This window comes from Parus major, chromosome 3, assembly GCF_001522545.3.
Source record: "Parus major isolate Abel chromosome 3, Parus_major1.1, whole genome shotgun sequence".
Taxonomy (NCBI): domain Eukaryota; kingdom Metazoa; phylum Chordata; class Aves; order Passeriformes; family Paridae; genus Parus; species Parus major.
In genome coordinates, this window is record NC_031770.1 from 81219361 (window position 1) to 81230395 (window position 11035).

The following is an 11035-nucleotide window of genomic DNA, read 5'->3' on the forward strand; positions in this document are numbered from 1 at the left end:
ATCTGCCTGTTGTCCTTTTCTGCTTTCCAGCCAGTGAAGCCCCAAAGTGCACTGGTGCACAGCATTGTTTCTCCCCAGATGCAGGTTTTGGTGTTTCTCCTTGCTGAACTTCATGAGATGTTTCTCAGCCTAGTTCTTCAGCTGGTTGGAGTGTCTGAAATGGGTAGCTCAGTGATGAGCTCTGTGTCTGATCTTGTTTGTATATTCAAATGTAATCTAGCACAGAGGCTGGAATGGTACTGTACGTTTATACAAGGTCTTGCAGCCTTCAAAATTCATATTGCAAATGTTGGAAAGTCTGTGTTACATGATACAGATAAATATTGTTATACACTCCTCCTAGATAAAAACATGACATGCAAAGACCTCAAGATCTGATTTTAACACTCAAATGAAGATTCCCTGGAGGTGTCAGGAAGCAGAAATATTGAGAGTGTTGAATCTCTATCTTTTTTCCCCTTCATTACTGTGTTTGGTGTGTGCTTCATGTCCTGTCATTAGACAGCTTCTTCTACAAATTTCCTTTCTCATCATTAATATCACATCTGCCTTAAGAGGTGTCAGTGATTTCTGCCTGCTTCATGAGTTCTGGAGTCTTCTGCCTTTGAATCTGGTTTTCTCTCCATATTTGCTGAACACTTAAAGCTTCTAATGAAACAGATTGAACCTCTTAGGTATTCATTACCTCTAGAGATGACACTTCATGTTTCTCAGCAGGAGCAACCAGAAGCAGAGACTCCTAAAACTTTGAGTGCAAGTGACTTTGATCAAAGTTACATGACAAGATGAAGAAGTCTTGTAACAGAATCCAAAAATATCATTGCCTAGTCACTTAAGATAAATCAATTTGAGAGCTTGCATGAATAAAATCTGGGCACTGCTGGCCTTAAGAAACAAAATACAAAAAGGAAAATGAGTACAGAGGAAATTATAAATGTATATTCCTCAGAAAGAAATTCTTTCCTTAAACAGAGTTAAATGCTTTTGTAAGTAGTCTGTCACACTTCTACTTACTTTTTTTTTGTTTAGCCAAGATGTTTGTAGAGGAATTACTTAAATATGTAACAGTATCAATCGACATACTCTAAGTATTGAATTGTGCTTATCAAGTAATCATTAATAAAGCTTTTAAAGAACTCTTGGATAATGTAATGAAACCAAATTGTGTACTCTCAATTTTTTTTCCATGTTCAAGATAATTCTGATTTAACCATTGATTAAAAGTGATTTGCCTTTTTATGAGACAGCCCATAGCAAACAAAATCTGTTGCAGTATTTATGCTCAATACTAGATAATATTGCAATGAATATAAATATGCAATGAAACCTCATAGGTATTACACACTTTAAAATTCTGTGCTGTGTGATTTTTAAATTTTGAGGAACACAGTGTGTCTTGTAGAAATGTTACATAAAGGAACCATATTTAAGAGCTTAATTGGCTGAATCCCACAAGATCTTTCTAAGACCAGATATAAAATTACCTGAAATGCAAACTAATCTATGGAAAAAGACCTTTCTGTGAAACAAGGTCAAATGTGACTGAGTGGTTAGTATGCACCATAAGAACATCATACACCAGGGATTGTTTAATTACTATAGCCATATTTTTGCTTTGCACTCTTTAAAGACACATTGCAAAGCTCAAGTTTAAGTGTATTGAGAGTCTGTCACTCAGAATTTGAATACAGAGCCAAATCTACAGATAATAAGCTTTTCCTGACTTACATTTTGAGTAGGAGGCATCTTTTGAATATGATGGATTAACCCGTTGTTTTAGAGTTGGAAAAGCTAATTTAATTGTGGATATCATTCTGCTAACTTATCATTGAATTAAGAAATTGAAAACTTAACCACAGACTGAAGAAATAGAGACATGCTAAACTGTGTGTGGGATTTGTTTTTTTCCTTTGGAAACAGATGGTTTTATGTTTGGATCTATTTCTGTATGGTAGCAGTGAAGTGCTACATTGCTTATGACTTTTAGCAATGGATCTGGATTTGTTTAGTGAGGTAAGACTTTTAAGGTTTGGAGTGTGTGTGATGAGGAAATCTCTGTTACAGCTGCTGCCAAATGCTGTTTTTGTGAAAGGACAATTTGCAGTAGCGATGTTGACTGATGTCTTTCTGTTGTCATGTGTCTCAACTCCTGACTTAGTGTGCTGCAAAACATTTAATGAGCAGAGGCTCTGTGCCATATTTATATATACTTGGTTATTCCTTGCCATGTTTTTTTGCAAAATCAGTCTGTCACTCACTTCTTACATGGCACTGACAATTGCTCTGTAGGGCAAATAAATATCCCCCGTAAGCCTGTTTTGTTACCTTTTCAGAATCATATGAAACTCAAAATTGTGAAGGTAAGATCCAAACAAATGGAAAATACTGCTTCAAAATTTAAAATAATTTTGTCAGAATTCTAAATTACTGAATTCCAAATAACAAACACCAGGGAGCTGTAAACTTTTCCTTGAGTATCTTTTATCTTTTAAGAAGAAACATGGAAGAAAATCAGACCAATGCTAGTAGTTCTGTCCCTGTTGGTGTTTTATTTTCAAGATCAACATTAACTGGATAAGATGGAGCCAATGCAGAACTTAGATAATTTCTGTAAAATCTCCTGTATTAAGGAAATGTGTTTCCTCAGAGGGCTTTTTTCACCTCATGGACTAATTAGAAAAACAGATTTGCCAAGGTTTGAGAGAAACATCCTAGGACTCACAGAAGTTGAGGCTGGGGAGAAGGTTTTCCCTTTACAACATATAGAGGTCTACAGAGAAAGGGAAATGCCTGCAGTCCTCTTACTTTTGCTCTGCCTCCAGAATTTCCAAGGGCTGTAAATGACTTCTGTAGCTCAGGATGTCAGTCAGTGTGTCTCTGCTCTGGATGTCACTTGATGGAAAAAATGCTCCAGAATTTGCAGTGTAGAGGCAGTATCTGGAAAATTTTCCAGTATTGCTGGAAAATATGAACAGATTCATCACATTTTTACTTTACTATAAGCAGACTTCCTCCTAAGTAGTAGTTTGACAAGATAATTTGTTTTGGATGTAGCTCCATGCAAAGCTACTGTCTCAGGCTGAGTGCAGATGTAATTTGACTTTTTTTTCCTGGTTTTAAATTTGTAATTTTTTATTAATACAAGTGGAGATTTCTTTGCTCTGCTTTTCAAAGTGAACTTTAACATACCGTGTGAGCAGTTTTCTTGTCCTATAATTGTAGTTAGCTGTTGGTGTTGATTTAATCTACTGATTGAAAGCCCACAGTACAAAAAAGAAGTTATTACATCATTCTTGTTCATTTCTGCAAAACTGTAAAGGACTTAATACAACTGCTACTAAAATCAGTTAAGAGACTTGTTGTCTTCAGTCATGACTGAATGAAGCCCTAAATCATGGAACATACTGATATTTATACTGCTGTCACAGGGAAAGTTAGGTTTGAGACTAGTAGAACTAAGATTTAAATGTTTTGTCTCTGGTAGACATCACTGAAATGTCTTTCGTTCTGTGCTCAGCAGCAGCTAAAGTTGTGAAAAGTCACAGTGTCTGTTCAAGGGTATGAACACTACAGAAAGGCTAAGTGGCTCCTTGGAGTGGTCTTCAGCATTGCATTTGTAGAAATTATTCTCTGTAAGCGATAAAACTTTGCTAAAAATGTGTGTGTAATATTTTAAAAATAATATATAATAATAATAATAATAAAATAATATTTTAAAATAAATTATAAATAAAACCATAAATTGAAGACAGTCTTACGGAATGTAGTAATTACAATGTAATTTTAAGATACTGCCTTATACTAAACTCTTTTATAGTAAATTAAAATTTACATGCCTAATAATTTTAATACAATTTATTTAAAATGTTATCTTAGCTTTTGTAAGTTTTAAAGGAAAGAACATATATTTTCTCCAGTCTATAAATTCATGTTTTCTTAGAAGCTCATGATAACTGTGAATAAACAGACATGTATGCTTTTCATATAAAAGAGCTGCTAAACATCTGGGTATTAATTTTCCACAAATACTCCTTTTTAGCAAGGCAATACATCTTGGTAATTTCACCACTGAGAACCTGACAGTTACAGCAATTATATGTTCAGCAGGAACACATTAAAGAAGCTTTGTGGAGGCAGCCATACAATTGGGGAGAATTATGCAGTGTTGGATTTTAAGAGCAAAACTCCTGTGTTCTGACCTCGATAAAAGGTCACACAGCTTTCAAAAGTTTAGAAGTAAATTTACCAAACCTTTTGAGGACTCTGTTGTCTTGATGGAAAGATTTCATGTTATGGAATGCCTCTTGATTTTCTTGGGCAGATCTTTATTGATTAATTATTCTGATTGATAAAAGAGGATAAAATTATACACCACCTGTAGAAAATGCAGGCTAGAAGAGGTTGGGAATTAACAAATCTATTCTTTTCCAAACAGCCCTTGGCAGATTTTAGGCTACCCACTTCTAAAAAGAACCTCTGATATTACAGATTTTTTCCACATCCTTATCTGTTCTCACCATCTTGTGTTTGCATGTCTTTTTGATTCAAGGAATGCACTGATTCAGCACTTAATTATAATCGGCATTAAGGAAGAGACACTGTAGTTCATAGTCTCCCTCTGCACAAGCAGAGGTCCTTAATATCAAGCAAAATTCCTTCTGCACCATTTCTGTGACTTCCCTCTCTCACAACCAGTTGCAGAGACCTTGGTCCCAGCTTTGAAATGCAAAGGGAAGGAGTTTTATCCCAAATAGATTTCTTTCTGGGACTCAGTTCCTAGGCCCTGTTCTTTGCTGATAGGTATAGTCTGATTTGCCAACAAGCCTTAAAGTTTGAATGGTCTGGGCCCAGGGCTGTTTTTTCCCCAGGTCAGCTTTTATCAGTCCTATTTGTGGAATTTGTCTGCTCATTCACAAGTCTTTAAATGTAATGCAAATGACACAATAGAAAATAGGTAACTTTTAAAAATCAATACTTAGATTTGTTTATTCAAGCTTGAATTAGGCAATACTTCTAAAAAAAAAAAATTAGGAATCATTCTTTCCTTATATATTATTTAATTAACTATACTGAGCCTATCCCACTATCACATTACTGTGTCACAGAGAAAAAACAACTTCTTTTTCTGCAGGGAAGGTTAGTTTCACGTCTTGAAGCACAAGATTGATTATGGGATGCAACAAATTTTGACTTTAATTAAATTACCCAGGTACTACCCCAAATTTTGAATCTCCTGAATTGAAGAAATCCATATTTTGACTGCACACAGACTGAAGATTTCCTTTCCTTAGTCTTAGTCCAAGGTGTCAATTCAGAAGAGATCTTGCTATTGCACAGTTGGTGGAGGAAGAGGTGAAGAGCTAATGGCTTTAAATCTAGACCAGTCTTTGGGTGATCTTCACCTTTTCTGAGAGGAAAAAACAAAAGAGTACATGGCCTCTCATCTTTTAAATATTTGCAATAAGATGTAACTTTGGTTTTGTTATAGATCTTCATAATGACTTTAAGATTAATGTTAATTATGCCTATTGATCTGAAATAATTAATAAACAATAAACCTGTAGAGTTGCATGTGACAGATACTTCTTTCAAGTATACACATCCAAAGATCAAGCTGTAGATGATGAAAGAAAGATGTGTGAGAATTGCTTTGGGAGGTGTGAGGATTCAGAAATTAGCTGAAATATGGTGTGCAGGAGTTTGGGTGCAATGTGGTAGCAGAGATAGGAGGCTCAGACCAACCAGGTCAGCTGGCAGAAAAAGGCTGCATTTGCTTTTATGTACTCAGGTAGATGAAAGTTAGAAAGAGAACAGGTAGTGACACAGTGACAGCCTTAAAAGAGTAAATAGAATGGTGTTATGAATGTCTTCCTAACTTTTGGGCCAACACTTTTTTATTCCCACACATTAGAAGTTACTGGAAAAGGCAACAAAAATTCTTTCTCTGTTTTTGGCAAACGTTCATTAGTTACCCCTCAGATTTTCCTTGGTGAGAGTTCAAATTCTCACTTTTGAAGACTCTGAATTTTGTCTGTGTCCTCTGGTTTTTGCTTCCCTCCATTTCCCTGCTCACTCTACTCAATCCAACTGACATGTTTTTCATCTTCTTCTCTACCTTTTACAGATTTTACTCACTGTTCTGGAGTTACCTCAAGGACTAAATTCACTGTGTTACCACCCTCTTATTTATGTCCTTCCTCAGAAAATGTTTCCCTGGAAACCCTAACCCTGTTTTCTCAGAAAAGTTAATCCGTGCCATTTTTCTCTATATTTACTCTTCCTCTTTAATAAGGTCTTTAATTAATTAGGTTCAGATCTGTGGAGAAAAAATAAAAGCTCCAATATTTTGAATGACCTTGAGTGTGTATGACTGTAATATTTGTATTTTACAGGAGGGACCCTATTTTGCACCTGAAATGATGAATTAGAACTTTAAAAAGACAGACCACAGAGAGACATACAAACACTAAGGAAAACAGATAATTGGAAGATCAACCATATGCTTCTGTTTATACAAATCTGGCATGTTTTGGGAATTTTAAGGTTAGATTCTTTACTTTTTATCCTTGCAAGTAAGCAGAATGCAGCAACCTATAACTTCAGATTTCACCACAATGTAGTGTACCCCAGAACAGAGGGTCATATCAGGGCCACAATCATGGAATCATAGATTGGCCTGGGTTTGAAGGGGCCTTAAATATTGTGTAGTCCAACCCCACTGCCACGGGTATGGACACCTCTCACTTAGCCCTTAGCCAGGGCCCCATCCAACCTGGCCTTGAGCTCTTCTAGAGATGGAATATTTTCAAGAGACTTCTCTGTTCTGGTGCCTCACCATCCTCACAGTAAAAAATTTCTTCGTAATATCCAATCCAAACCTACTCAGTTTAAAGCCATTACTGCTTGTCCAGTCTTTACAGACCCTTGTAAAAAGTTCCACTCCAGCTTTCCAACAGACCCCCTTAAGATACTGCTAATGAGGTCTTTCTGGAGCCTTGGCTTTTCCAGGCTGAGCAGTGCAAATTATCTCAGCTTTTCTTCATAGAAGAGGTGTTCTGTCCCTCTGATTATCCCTACAGCCCTCCTCTGGTCTTTCTCCAACAGGTCAGTGTCCTTCCTATGCTGGGGAGAGCAGAGCTGGATGTGTAATCCAAAATGGAGAGTACCACATCAGTTCGTCCTTTTTTTGGGTAATAACTGTCTCTCAGGAAACTGAGCATGGAAGAAGGTAATTTTACTTTTAAATAGTAGGATCCTACTACATTAAATAACTCTCCTGTGTATGTATTACTGAGATACGGTAATTGCTACATTTTTAGGGAAAGGCAAATATTGAAATATTTTTCAGCTCTCATTTGACTGTACTGTCCTTGAAGGTGATCACTGAAGTGTGTTAAAAAGGAGTTATTGTATCACATACTGAAAAATAAGTACAAATGTTAGTTGTCTTGCAAAGCTGTGCTATGGGATTGCAATAAGTAGGAACAGTTGAAGTCAATGCATGTAACAAAAATGGAGTTTATGTGGCATAAAATATGATTGCTCATTATAGACCATTATTTTTCCTTGAGCCTGACTCATTTTGGTGTTCTGTCATTTAGTGCTGTTTAGATCAGCAACTTAAATAAATTATTTTTGTGCCAATGATCTACACCATGAATCTGTTTTCACCAATTGTAAGGCATCTCTTCCCCCTCCCCCCCCCCCTTTTTTTTAACAGAAGGAAAACTACACTCCTTTCTTCATTCATTTCATAATCTCTGAGCAGTACTGGGAACCATGGAGTCAATCAGTGAAAATGAGTCAAGCCCTGTATCTGAACAGCAACGAGCTACTGAAGAAATAGTTTTGAAGGGAAGACCTTTTTTATTAACCTTTCTAGTGCCATCCTCAAAGGTACTGGGGATTCTCAGTTCTCACCAACTTCAAGGACAATTCAGTGTTCAATATTTTCTTGCAGAACTGGGGGTGCAGAGATGAGGGCTAGATGATAATGTGCTGATGGGATCACAAACACTTGTGAAAGGCAGCTCTATATGTAAAAAAACATTTTTTTGGCCAATTTTTAGTATGTCATGGGTTGTGCAATGACAAAAAATGGCATAAGATGGCAGTAAGAGCTTGCAAGATACAGTGGTTTCCCATATTCCAGTGAATCAACCTACTGCCTTGAAATAAGGATGATTGTATAACTGGTGATAAATGGGGATTTCTGGGCTCCTTTGGGACATTGTTTTCTAGCTTTCTTTTTCCATTTTTCTTCTCGGAGGAAAATCTCCAGTTTATCTGGCTATGAGAAAACTGAATAGTTTTTCACACTGCATTGACATTTGTGTGGAAGTGCTTGAAATTCACTGCTCATACTTTTTAAATCTGTGCTGTATGAAAATCACTCCAAATGTAGCATTATATTAAAGATGGTATCATGTGCTGATAGAAACAGAGTAGGGTGAAACAACCACCTCAGTAATGCACATGCAGCTTTACAGCCTTGCTAGAGCAGCAATATGGACAAGGGGCTGTTAAGTTTATCCACTGCTAAACTCCAGCAAGGAGAGCAGGCTACTGTGGACCCTGACTTGTGCTGGCAGCTGTAGTCAAACCCCAGGAGGGCAGAGCTGGTGAGCCCTGTGGGAAGTTTTGTTTGGGGTTCTCATGACACCAAGGCTCTAGGGTCATCTCATAACTTTCCAGTCCAGGGCTATAATTTGGAGGTGCAAAACTACCTTCTCTTGGTTAGAGAAATGACTTTTGAGTACATAAATAAATACTGCCTGTGATACCTATATATAAAATTGAGAGCTTTATTTCTGGAGACTGATTCCTGTAAGATTTTTCTGATTTAAGAATTACTAAGATAGAAAATGTATGGATTATTTGCAAAATTATGGGTGTATGATTTCTCAGTGCTAATGATTTCATTAGGTCTGTGTTGAAACTTTCAGTAACAGTTTTAAATCAGTATATAAAGCTATGTTCTGCAGCCCCAGTGCATACTTTAAGTTCCTCTCAAGCAGAAAGATTTACATTTTCTGAATCCTTTCCAGTGGTGATGATGATAGCATTTTTAGCTAGTGCTTTTTGTCCTTAGATCTGTAAGTGACTTAGAAGTGTACATACCTCTGACCAGAAAGGGCTTTATGTAATCAAACAAAGTAAAATTAACATCAAGCAACAATGAGCAATACATGTCTTCTACAGTGACTGGCAAGGTATTGCCTGCTTAAGCTCTGATTAACTGGGGAAAGGTAGATGTGGAAGAGACCTTTATGTTTGTCTAAGTTCATTATGACTTTTCCTCAACAAAATTATTCTTTTTCAGCATCTGTTTTAATGTAATTGCTGGGGAGTTATGTGGCTATGCATGATGTTTATTTGATAGCTAAGCCAGAGGTTAAAGCAAAAAACTGACTTTTAGAAAGTTGATGTGGATTTGTTGTGCTCCCTGAAGGCCTTGGTCTGTAAGCCAGGAGATGGATTACAGGAATGAATATTTTCATCTTTCACTGCAGTTCACATGTACCCAACTACTTCCAATGAAGATTTCAGCATTTTAGGAAATAAAAAGCAAAACTCAATTGATTTTATTCAGCATTCTTTTTTAATAATGATGTTCCAGGAAGGTCAAGTGGACTTTCTGTTATATGTCTTTTCAGGACAGTGTTTGATCATATGTGGCATAGGAGCTTCTCTGCACTGTAGAACTGGGTGTACCATTTAAAATCTATGTGTTCATTAAAAGAGAACTAGTAGGAAAAATGAAGTACAGCTTGAAGTTTAAATCATCCATTTACTCCAAATTTGTAAGAAAGACAGAGTAGTTTTAGAAGTAATGTAGTCCTTTCTTTCTTCTTGTTAATAATTTTGTTTGGTGTTAAAATCCTCCTTCATTATAAAATAAATTCAAAATAATGAAATTACAGTAATGATACCTTTTACGGCATCTTTAGCCAGTTAATTCTAATGAGAATTAATAATAAAGTCCCTTAGTTTTGACTCAGTTGTGTAAAAAACATCGAAGTTTGGGCTACTGAAGTTCACATTTTTGTGTTTAACTCACATGGATTCATAGGAGCCATTTGCATTGGTAAACATACCTGAACCTAAAGTGTGAATTGTTTTCCTTCAATATGCATAGAAATGATTTTAAATTGTGAATAGGTTTTCTTCACAAAATTGCTGTTATTGTTAACATGGTAGATTTTTGAAAGTTCAAGTGCAATGCTGCTTTTTATTCTTATTCTTACCCTTTTGAATCTGCAGAATTGGAAGCTCTCAGGTAGGCTTCCATGGCTTTTTAGGATTTAATTGCTTACCCATCTTTACCCAATAACAAAGATGTTTCCATATTTCAGCTTTGTATTCTGATAAGAACTGTCTTCCAGTTAGAATTCTGTTAATATATGGAAATAAGAAAGTTATCTGTACGACAACATTTTATCATATGTGAGGAGAGAATGGATGCTCTCAAGTCAAGTATTTCTTTTTTTTTTTTTTTGCAATTTTTGTCTTTTAATACATTACCACGGTTGACAGCTTCTTTCTGCTAATGACATGTTTTCAAGATCATTTTAGCCTCTCGCTTCTCTTCCCCATAATTTTGAATGATACAAGATATTTTGAAGCACAACACAAACTATTTCTGATTTCAGTAAGAAATTCTTGCCATTGCTCTTGCAGTGGAAAATTTGAGTTTTCATACATTGTCACTGAATGCAGCCTCAGGATGATTGCTTTATTTGTGTACTGCTGTATGATACTGGAAATAGCTGACTGTGGTGAACTGGTCCTCTTGTCAGAAGAGGGCAAAAATCACTAAATTAGTCATGTGATTTCACCTCAGTGACAAACATGAACACCTGTTAACAGCAACATTTTAATGTATTACCCAAATCTATTCACTTCTGATGAATTCCAGAATAGAAGGAATTCTAGAGTTCAGGTTGAAAGTTCATTTTTCATCAGACTATTGCAGAAAAACTCTTGCAATACAGGATTCTGAGTGAATCTTGCACATTTCTTTGGCCTTTCTACT